The sequence below is a fragment of the Prunus avium genome, chromosome 7 (assembly GCF_965620075.1).
Source record: "Prunus avium chromosome 7, drPruAviu1.hap1.1, whole genome shotgun sequence".
In the NCBI taxonomy this organism is placed as follows: Eukaryota; Viridiplantae; Streptophyta; class Magnoliopsida; order Rosales; family Rosaceae; genus Prunus; species Prunus avium.
In genome coordinates, this window is record NC_142290.1 from 3,705,542 (window position 1) to 3,717,641 (window position 12,100).

The following is a 12,100-nucleotide window of genomic DNA, read 5'->3' on the forward strand; positions in this document are numbered from 1 at the left end:
CCAGAAACGAAGTGTTCCTGTAAACCCTGTTTCTAAAAGGGAGACTATTTCTGACTGTTTTAGTTGGTGATTAGTGGCATAACTATTGGCTACCATAGACATATGTTGTAATTTATTAAGTATTTCCTGTTCGGATAAACCATCTATATTCCATTCGTAAAGCTTATCGGAAGATACTGAGAATTGGCTTTGGGTTCTTTCTTCAAATTGAACATCTGGAGGCGTAGGCTTAGGATACCAATTTTTTGTAAGACTTGTAGGGTTAACTTTACCTGTTAAACGACTGACTTTAAGACTCTGGGCATCTTGATTAACTTGGAGATTGCTAAAGGCTTTTTCTATTTTAGAAATATTACTAGTTTCTGACTCTAAACTTTGGCTTGATTCTTCAGACATGATTGACTCACTATCAGGATTAACATCAAAACTTAAGACTTTAACTGAGGCTTCTTCTTCCTTTCCTTTGTCTTTTTCTTTATTAGGCTTTGGTTTAACTGGGGTTAATTCTTGAAACATTTCTTCTATTTTTCGCATTGTTGGACTGACTTTTAGGGCAGATTCTGGTTTTAACTCAAAGTGGACTGAAGGCTTTTCTTTTCTAGGCTTAAGAGTAACTTCCTGTGGGATTAATTTATCAACTTTTGTTTCTATCTTATCTAGTTGCTTACCTATTACTATTAGGCTTGTGTTGGCAAAATTATTTTGTTCTATGACCTTTTTTACTGGCTCATCTTTTGACTCAGCTACTTTGTAAGGGCTTGCAACAACTTTGGTATTTCTATGATTAATTATTATTGTTTCAACTGGGGGGTGCGTACTGACAACTTTGGAGGCTAACTAAATTAAAAGAAACTTGGGAGACTTGCTAACTCAGAAAACTTAAATCAGCCACTTGGGCGATATGAGTAGCAGACTTAGACTCAATATATATATATATATATATATATATATATATATATATATATATATATATATCCAAGTCATACAGAAATAGTTAAGCAAATTAAGCTTCATGTCAAGTCTCTTCCATGCTTAGGTATCCCTTCAGTCAATTCTTTTAAAATTGTTGAAACAGATGCCTCTGATATAGGTTATGGTGGTATTCTTAAGCAAAGAATTAATCCTAATTCCCCTGAGCAAATTATCCGTTTTCATTCCGGTGTCTGGAATCAAGCTCAGAATAATTATAGTACTATTAAAAAAGAAATTTTATCTATTGTTTTATGCATAAGCAAATTTCAAGATGATTTATTGAACCAAAAGTTTTTAGTTCGTGTTGATTGTAAGTCTGCAAAACATGTTTTAGAAAAAGATGTTAAAAATATAGCTAGTAAACAAATTTTTGCAAGATGGCAAGCAATTCTGAGTGTTTTTGATTTTGAGTTAGAATATTTGAGAGGTAGTGAAAACAGTATTCCAGATTTTCTTACAAGAGAATTTCTACAGGACAAACAAGCAGAGCCATGTCAAGCAAAGAAAAAGAAAAGAAAAATAAAGGAATAATGCAGTATAGTCAGACAAGCCAACCAAGCCCAGGCCAGAATCAACCCAGAATCCTTCCAGCTACCTTGATGCCTACGCCAGTCAAACAAGAAGCCAATGCCCAACTTGTGCCTTTTCCAGGTTATATGCCCATTCCAGTTAATAATAGATTTAATCCTTTAAGCCAACCTTCTCTTCGCCCTAATTATCAGTCTGTCTTTTAACTAGTAATAGATGGAAGACTTAGAGTTGGATTTGGCTTATGTGTATTTAAAGACTTAAAGACTTTGCATGTGTATGAAAACTTTGCATGTGTATTTAATGGAGTGAAGACTTGGAAGAAGAAATGGAATTGTTAGCTACGGAAGAGAATGGAGAGTATGACTAAATAATTGACTTGGTAGATGACTTGGGCAACTAACAAATAAAAAATAGAGAAATAATGAATAAAATAAATTATTGAATGGATGCAAATTGAAACTAATAAATTAATCATAAACTTAAAAGAAAATTAACGTATGAGAATAAATTGTATAAATAAAAAATTATGAGGGCACTAAATTTAATTAAATAAAGAATATAAATTAATGAAAATAATTGGACTAACATAAATTAGAATTTGAAGGACTATGAAATAAACACAGGAAATAATATTAATTGAAAATATTATTAACTGTGGAAGCTTTGAAAACAAAGTAAGAACTTACAGAAATCTTAGTTCAATGAAAGCAAGCAATGTCATGCAGGACACTCACACTCCACTCTCACTTACAACTATTGTAGTTGCCTCAGGTCTACAAACTCTGAGAGAACTTTGAAAACTGAAAGAAACTTACAATGCTTACTAAACAAAGCTTGGAGATACAACTGACGGAAGGCTTCTATTTAAAGCCTTGGCATACAAAAGAGGACAAAATAACTTTTGAATTAACTTCTACTTTGACTGAAGTGAAAAACATTTAACTTTGAATTTTGTCAGGGCATCTTTGCTTTCGCCAACTTTGAATTGAAGGGCATGGGCATCTTTGAATTGAAAGGCATGGGCATCTTTGAAAAACCTTTAACTTGTCAGGGCATCTTTGAATTGAAGGGCACATCTTTGAATTGAAAGGCATGGGCATCTTTGCTTTAACTCTGGAGAAACAGAAAGGCATCTGCTTTCACATGGGTGAAAGGACTTTAACTCTGCTTTCGGCTAATTTAACTTTGGCAGAGGCATCTTTGACTTGGAGGGCTTCAATCTTCAGAGAGATCATAAGGATCTTGACTATCAGGCACATAATCGGACCATCTAGGCTTAGGCTTGCTCTGGAGACGATCAAATAGAGGCTTGCATAATTTTCTCAAATTTTGATAAAAATCAGAAATATAATTTAAAGAACCTAGAAACCTTTGGAGCTGACTTTTTTCTAGAATTTGATCTGGAAACTTATCAGCAAACTGGATGACTCGATTGATTGGGCTTATTTGGCTTTGGCTTATGTTGAAACCTAGAAACCTGACATTAACCTGGAATAACTTGATTTTCTTAGCTGAAATGACTAAACCATTAGATTTAGCTATCTGGAAAAACTTATGTAAATGCTTCCAATGCTGTTCTATTGACTCGGAAAAGATAAGAACATCATCTATGTATACTATGGAAAAATGACTGTAGGCATTAAAGATTTCATTCATAATATTCTGGAATTCACTAGGGGCATTTTTTAATCCAAAAGGCATAACATTCCATTCATAATGACCAAAAGGGGTAACAAATGCAGTCTTATACCTATCTGATTCTTTAATCTGAATTTGCCAAAAACCACTTTTCATATCAAATTTACTAAAGATAACGGCTTTTTCTAATCTATTAACTAAATCTCTTTTATTAGGGATTGGGTACCTAATCCATTCTAAAACTGAATTAAGAGGCTTATAATTTATAACTAATCGTGGGGCTCCTCTTTCTAACTCGGCATTTTTCTGAACATAAAAAGCTGGACAAGACCATGGTGACTTACTTTTCCTAACTATTCCTTTGTTAACTAAATCCGTGACTTCGGCTTTGCATAATTCCATTAACTCTTGGCTCATTTGAATTGGACGGGCTTTGGTAGGAATATTCTTTTCACTAAATGACTTGACATAAGGTAAAGAAACGACATGTTGCTTACGGTGCCAAAAGGCATTGGGCATATCAGAACAAAACAAACTTTATTTTTTAACTTATCTTCAAATTTACAAATCTGTGACTGTAGTGACCTGTCGGCTAACTGTTGTTCTACCCTTTTGAATTTAATTTCTTCTTTTAGAAAGTTAACTTGGCTTGTTTTACTTTGAATTAATTTAACTGACTTAGAAATAGCTGACTTCTGTAATGACTTAAGACTATGCAATTCTGGCTTAGTTAAAAATTCAAATTTAACTTTTTCTCCTAATTGGCTTGAGGTGACTCCATCATATTCTACCTGAAAGGGGTAAAGTAAAGAGATAAAGGGTAAACCTAGAATTACTTCATCCGTGATATTCTGGATCAGGACAAAAGACGTCTTAAAGCATATTTTATTCTGGCATACATGGGCTTTAGGTAATTCGTATTTTAACTTAAGGGCTTTACCGGACGCTGTTCCTAGAACTTCTTTTGACTTCTTGTAAAACTGGGTTGGAATTAAACCTTCCTGAATACAATTTAAATCTGCTCCTGAATCAAATAAAGCAATTGTATTTAATTCAAATTCATTAATAAAAATACTAAAGTCTATGCCATGGTCCAGTACATTTTGATTGTTATCCAGATTTTACTGTAAGCCTTAGTGATCCGCATATTTTGAAAGTTTTAACTTTAACTATTAAAATGCACGGTTATAATGTTTTACCAGGTACCCAACCTTTAGCTTTAATTTATAGAATTTATTACAAAGTCACAGGCACCAACATTAATTTTCAAGCCTTAAGCAAAAGTATGATAGGCTAATTGATGTTTTCGACTTGGCTGAGAGAATGACCTTTTTGAAGTTGTTTGGATAGTGGACTTGGCTGGGAGAATGAAGAGTTGGCTGGGACAAGTCAAGGCCTTGGCCTTTCATGTCAATGAGTTTGCTGGAGAATGGAAGTCTTGGCTGAAGAGATGGTTTGGACATGAGAGGACCCACATGGATTTACCTTGATATTCTCAAATTTGGTTCCAATTGGCATGGGTTTCAAGATGGCTATGAGCAATATATATATATATATATATATATATATATATATATATTGCATATTATACTTTATATATGTATAAGGCCTATGGCCTGGGAGGTTAGAGACAAGAATCAAAGGCCAACTAAATGGCCTACGAGTTCTCTTTCTACATATAAATAAATAAATATATATATATATATATGTATGTATTAATATTGAAAGATAAAAATTCATGTAGACCTTGGCCAAGTTTCTTAGACGGACTCATTGAAATTCCAAGTCACCCAGCATTAATGGATTATATTCAATCAAAATTAAAGACTCCGGAAGCCACATCGTCTCACCAGATGTTAAGCCCAAAACCTCCAGATATTTTCATGCACGTGACAAGATCCATTCAAGGAAAGCAATCAAAGAGAGTGATGTCAATCTGGAACATTCCTAAGGATGAGAGAATCAAGTGATCAGATTTGCAATCCGATGATCTCATTCAAATCAATTCCACAAATTTAGGAAGCCACACAAGGAAAGATTTTGAACGAAGTTGACCTTTGGCCATTCAATGGCCAGCCCGTGGGCTGACGAATGCCCCTATATAAACCTCATCAGACAAAGAGCAAAGGACCCCGACATCAGACACAAAAACCTACTTTTTGTCTTTCAATTTTTTATCCCTAGACTAGGTTTTTATTTTCCAAGCAAGTAGACTAGATCAGTTCTTCACTTTCGTTAGTGTAAGTTTAATTTCTTGCATTTTCCTTTACGTTGTTTTAAGATTCAAGCTTATCGCTTTATTTTTAATTGTTATCGAATTCTCTTTAAGATTATATTAATTTCAGATTGCTTTATTTTATTGTCTTTATCATTTATATCGTTCTTGTTTTGTTCTTCGTTTAATTTATGTTTATCTATTGCTTTGATTTACTTTATTGCATTTTAATTCTTGTATTTAAGTTCAATCGCATCTTTTAATTTAATTTGCATCATTATCATTAAAATCTCAAAAAATACTAAAATACTCATACGAAACCTAACCATCCTCGACCCCGAGGAAGTGAAAGGACCTAGGCCAAGAGGCGATTCCTTGCTTGGCCAATCAATCGGCTGGTTAGAAGTCAGAAGCGCGAACTTAACAATCCAACCTTTTTCATTCGAGCCAATCAGTGGCTTGGTGGTGGCACGCCTACGCAATCCAAGAGAAGAATGACCAAAAGTTCCTTCCAACAGCCACCTTGGCCGAAAAGAGGGAAACATAATTCGGCACGCCCAGTTGGACCACTAGGTTTTATATGGTCGTAAACACTAGGAGGAATCCTAGAAGAGATCAAGAATTTGAAGAATCTAGACTTCGGTCGGAATCAGAGACAAGCATGGCTGGATCACTCCCTATGAATACTCAGCCACAAAATGTTCCGACCGCTCAACAAGAGCAAAATGGCCCTGGCCGGGCTACGGCCATCGGCCACGACCAAGTGTTAGTTGAAGATGTTACGGAAGTCGTTGGGGGACCAGTCTTGAGGCCGAATCCGGCCACTTCATTGGAACTCCAACAACTCATGCGTGTCATGGAGACAATGGCATAGACAATGGTCACTCAAAATGCTCAAATCAATGAAAGGTTTGATCGATGGATAGGCCAACAAAATGGCCAAAATGGGAATCAGGTGCCTCCAAATGGAGTGCCAGCGGCTGGGCCTCAAATGGAGGTTCAACCAAATGTCTTGGGTGCGAATCTGCCTCAACCGAATCTACCAGCTGGTGGTAACCCAACCCTAGCAGTCAATGTTCAACCGATAGGTAATAACCCATTTGTGGCGACCAACCAATTCCAGGGATTCCCGCCATATAACCAATTTCGCCCACAAGTCCACCAGGGGGCAGGACTTAACTTCGTTGGACCTCATATTAACAAATTCGCCGGAATCGGTGGATGGAATAATCTTGGTGGGAATGCGAAGTTGAATAATCCACTACTGGGAAACCAAGCGATCGACCGAGGAGCGATCGAACAGATGATCCAAGATATGGTACCTCATGTTTGGAGGATTGGTAGACCAGTTTACTAGAGGCCTTATCCGGAGCATTTTGATCAAGAGGAGTTTCCACGAGGATTCAAAGTTCCGAACTTTGCACTGTTTTCAGGAGACGGACTTCAGTCGACCGTGGAGCATATTGGCCGATTCACGGCTCAATGTGCTGAAATCGGACATCGTGAGGCCTTGAAATTAAGGTTATTCCCGAGTACCCTCACGGGGGCTGCTTTTTCATGGTATGTCAAACTTCCTCAGAACTCCGTTCCAAATTGGCAGACCATGGAGCAAATCTTCCATGAACAATTTTATTGGCCAGAGTCAGAGGTTTCGATGGCTGACTTGGCCAAGATGCGTCAAGGATCAAATGAGTCAGTCCAAGAATACTTGGGGAAGTTCAGAGAAGCAAGGGCTAGATGTACGGTCAACATGCCTGAACATGAGTTTGCAAAGTTGGCCCAAGGTGGATTATTGCTCGATCTCCGGAAGAAGTTTGAGGGTATTGAGTTTCGCGACATTTACGACCTCCTACTTCGGGTGGATCGATATGAAGCTCTTCTAAAGGAGGAACAACAAAAGAATCGGCCAACATCTCGGCCAACCTTTTATAGAGATCTGCCAAAACCTTCCACATCTAGAACCACAGCTGTCCATGCAGTGGATGTTGAAGATATGGACTCGGAGGAAAGAGACGAGGAAGTCTTCCTAGATGAAGAAGGAGAGTTGGCTGGGGTAAACTTGGCTGAAATCGTGGTCAGCGAACCACACGTATGCAAGGCTTTGTCCAAAGCCTCCAAGGATCAGAGACCGACGACGGTCCAGATTTCTAATTTTAGCGGAACCTCACAAAAGGGAATTGGGACGAAGTCCTATACCTTTGACATTTCGAAAGCCGAACTAATCTTCGACCAACTTTTAAAAGAAAATATGATAAAATTGCCTAATGGTCATGATATTCCATCGGCTAGCGAACTTAGAAAATAAGACTTTTTGCAAATGGCATAATGTATGGTCTCATGCGACTAATAATTGCCTTGTTTTTCGAAATGTTGTGCAGGACCTCATTTATCGAAAGACCTTGAAATTTCCGGAGAAAGCTACGATGGGTGTCGATCAGAATCCGTTTCCTAATGCTCAGGCCAACATCGTGAATGCTAACTTCCCAAGGCCAGATCAACCTCGACCAAGGTTGGACTTGGGTGGTTCTGGGAAAGCAGCGGCTAAGAGAAGAGCAAGGGAGACCCAAGTGGATCCTAAGGCGAAGGGTAAGGCCAAGATGTATCTAGAAATGACTAAGACTTTAGATGAAAAGACTCCAATCAGGGAAGAACCTCCCAAGGCCATTGTGTTATGCAGCCGATGTCAATGTGAGGTCTCATTGGAGTAGTTCCACCAAAGCCCAAGGAGCCATCCAAAGAACCGACTAGGGAGTCGGCCAAGGAGCATGTCCAGGCAAGTAGACTCAAAAGTGAGGGGAAGAATATGATGAGAAGTCCGGCCAAAAATTACGGCCCACATAGCCCAAGGGACTTGATGGAGACAATGCCGAACAACCGACCATTACATGAGTACCAAGATAGGTACGAGAGGTCACGATATCAGCCTAAGAGAAGAAATCAGCAGATGCCTCTAAGGTATGAGGATGTTGATCCGCTGAACCCAAGCCGAAACCAAAATAGAAGCATGTGGGTTTCAGTGGGAGAAGGAAGGAATCGAGATGTGGCTTATGTATCAAGACCTCGCCCAGCAGATGGTAGTGGTGTTCCGACGTTCAAGATGCCAAACACCAAGGTAGGTCAGTGGTATAGGAGTAGAGGTTCAAAGCTTCCTCCAGTACCTTTAAGCAAAACTCAAACAAGAAGGGCTCAGAGGAAATATGTTGCCTCATGTAATGCGGAGTTTGAATGGGCGGACGAGAGGCAAGCCCAACTTAATCGATTAGTTGAGCTTCGAGAAAAACTTCGGCTGGAAGAGTTGGGGTTAGCCAAAGCCGATGCCGTGGCTTCGTAGATAAAAATCCGCCGACAATGGGCAAATGGCCAAGTTGTGGTGACAGCCTTAGATGAGCCAATCTTGGAGTTGGAGGCTCATTTGAGTGGAGCTTTTGAAGCAAACAATTCCAAGGCCAAATCTAGTGGGCCAACGAAGGGGTTGGATGACAAACCATCAAAGGTTGAGAAGTCTAGGAAGGTTCAGTTGAAGGCCAAGCCTCCAGTCCTCAAGAATCAAGTAGCGACAAAGGTGGTATCAACATCTGAGGTCGATGAGAAAAAAGAAAATGACCATGAAATGGTCGAGAATGTTAGGGGAAAGCCCCAAACTAGAGAAGACAAGCCAAAGGTAGAAGAGGACCAAGTCATGGTCGATGTTCAAACACCTGAGGCGGAAGAAAAGGCCGAGGCTACGACCGATGTTGAGGCCACAAAAGCTTCAGAAAATCCAGAAGGCACTTTGGCTGACGACGAAGAACTTTATGGGGAAGAGGAAGAGTATGGTGATGATGAGTACTTCGAAGAACTTACAGAAGAAGTTATGGAGCAACTAGCTAAAGAACGCACGGAAGAGATGGCCAAGTTTGAAAATGAACTAAAAGTGGGCAAGGCCAAGGTGAAGTTTGGGGACTTCGATGAAGTTGAAGCCATGGTCATCACACTTCCCTTATTTTTCGAGGCTCAGCCAGGTCAACCAAATTCCATGGATGGGGATGTGTTCGATGAAATCGAATCCATGGTCCAGATGGGAGAACCAAAGGAAATCGAAGTGATTCGGGAAATCCCGAAGGCAAAGGTAGCTCATCCTCAAATCGTGGTTCCAAGTTTAGAGAAGGAAATGCCGAAGAAGGTGTGCTACGAAATGCTCACTAAGAAGATGGCTTCCCATCTTAAACCTCTATATGTGAGTGCTCATTTTGATGGGATTCCGGTGAGCAAAGTTCTAGTCGACACAGGGGCCACGGTGAACATCCTCCCAGCCTCGGTGATGAAGAAATTGAAGAAGAGTTCAGACGAATTAATCCCGACCGAGACAACGGTCAGCGGCTTTGTGGGAGACACCACAAGATCGAAGGGGATCATCCCACTCCAAGTCAGAGTAGGAGGAAAGGTCAGGATGACAGCCTTCTTCGTGGTAGAAACAATGGCTCACTTTAGTACATTGTTGGGTCAAGATTGGATCCACGGAAGTATGTGTGTCCCTTCCTCGCTTCATCAGACTCTACAATTTTGGCACGAGGATGGGAGTGTGGAACTAGTTCAGGCCGACTCACGGCCTTTCATGGCTTCAGCCAACACAGTGAAGGCCAGATTTTATGAGGATGATCTTGGTCTTCTTTATTTCACAGGGTCAGATAAGAACGGCCGACCTACGGGAGTCTCGGCCCAAAAATTGATAGACTTGGGGTCACATGATGCCCAAGCAGATGGGGAGCGCCCCACGATGGCTGATTTCTTCTCTCTCAATGAGTGACACGACCATCGAGGAAGAAAAAAGAGCCGCGGTGGAAGACACTTTGAGACGGCTATATGGTTTTTGGGCCGAGAGAGCAGCCGAACATGGGTCCACTGCTCATTTGGTGGAATTCCTTCACAAAGGTCCGGAAGATGATGCACTCGAACTTGAAGAAGTTGAGTTGGCGCCAACTGAGATGGATGATTCAAAGGCGGAAGTCCAAGATCCATTATTGGAGATCAACCTAGGAACGGAAGACAACCATCGGCCAATCTACATTAGTGGCCTAATGGAGCCAGAGCTTCGGACCAAGATGGAGGAGCTTTTAAGAGAATTCAAGGATTGCTTTGCTTGGGATTACACCGAGATGCCTGGATTGAGTCGTGACTTAGTCGAGCATTGCTTACCAACAACGGAGGATTTCAAGCCCTTCAAGCAGTCACCTCGTCGAATGTCGACGGAAGTAGAATTACAGGTTAAGGAAGAAATTGTAAGGCTTGTTAAAGCCAAGTTTATTAGGCCAGCTAGGTATGTAGAATGGCTTTCAAATATTGTACCTGTAAAGAAAAAGACTGGAGCAATAAGAATTTGTGTTGATTTTCGTAATCTCAATCTTGCAACTCCTAAAGATGAATACCCCATTCCTATGGCTGACCTCTTAGTTGATGGGGCAGCCAAGTGTTCGTACCACTTGTGCAAAACCCAAGGGAAGGTATCGTATAATAGTGTAGCTCGGAAGTCCGAGTGTCGTATCCACAGAGAGCAGGTGTAAAGAAAATAACAGAGATGAAAAAGAACAAGTGTGATTGAGAGGTAGATTTATGCAAGATTTGATTTAGAGAAAATTTAATTGATTAAAACACTAAAGCATTGGGATTCCACTTTTAACATAAACATGCAACTCTTAATAATTTGATCCACAAAATATTTTTCAATGTAGTTGTTCAAAATAATTAAAGCTCTTTTTAATTTCCTTTAGAAGTATTCTAAGCATAACTTGTACCATTGGCAACAAACTATCAAAAAATAATCTTCATCAAAATTCTATTAATCCTTAGTAATTCTCTTCTCTTTTAAAAGCATGAAAGTTTTTACTACACAATGGGAAAAACATGATTGAACCCATGAAATAGATTATCAAACATTCATCAATTAATTAAAAAGAAAACTACAAATTCCATTTGAACAAATACTACAAAATCACATTAAAGCTTAAGTTTGGATCAAACTAATAAAAATTACACACTTATATTGAAAGCTTTCTCCCTAGCCTTAGCTAGGGAGTTAGTTCCCCATAATAAAATAAAACTTAAAACAGAAATTAAAACTTAGAAAGATGGAGGGAAGAGAGAGAAAGCTCAAGAATTGTGGAGCTTGGTGTAGTTTTACAATGCCGTAGCTCCACCTATTTATAGGAGGATGGGAGCAACTCTAAATTCATTAAATCCCTCTATTCATGAATTTAATATGTCTTCCACTTGCCATCAAACCAATTGCCAAGTTGCTTCCTTTAATTAATTCATTGTGATGATGACTCCTTATCTAAATTCTTCAAAACTTTCTTCCACTTGAACACTTTATCATGCATTTCCATACTTTCCTTCGTGCCTTCTCATAAAAACTGCAGCAACTTTCCTCAAATTGTAGCTAGATAACAACTCAAGCATCATCATTCTTCTTTGCATTCATTGGTTGCAAGTAGTCAATTTGAACTTCTCCTTCATTGTTTATTCATTCTTTCTTTATTTCTTCAATGATGGAAGCTTGCATGCATGTCCTAGAGCATAGATACAATTGATTGCTTCTTCTTTTCATTTGGCATTGAACCACACGTTGTCTTGAGCATATTTCCTTCACCATGGCTGCACACATTTTCATCTTTCTTCTATCTTCTTTTCTTGCAACACATTACTTATTCCTCCTCCTCCTCATGCCATTGGTGGAAGACACTTAATATCTACAAATAACCACTCATT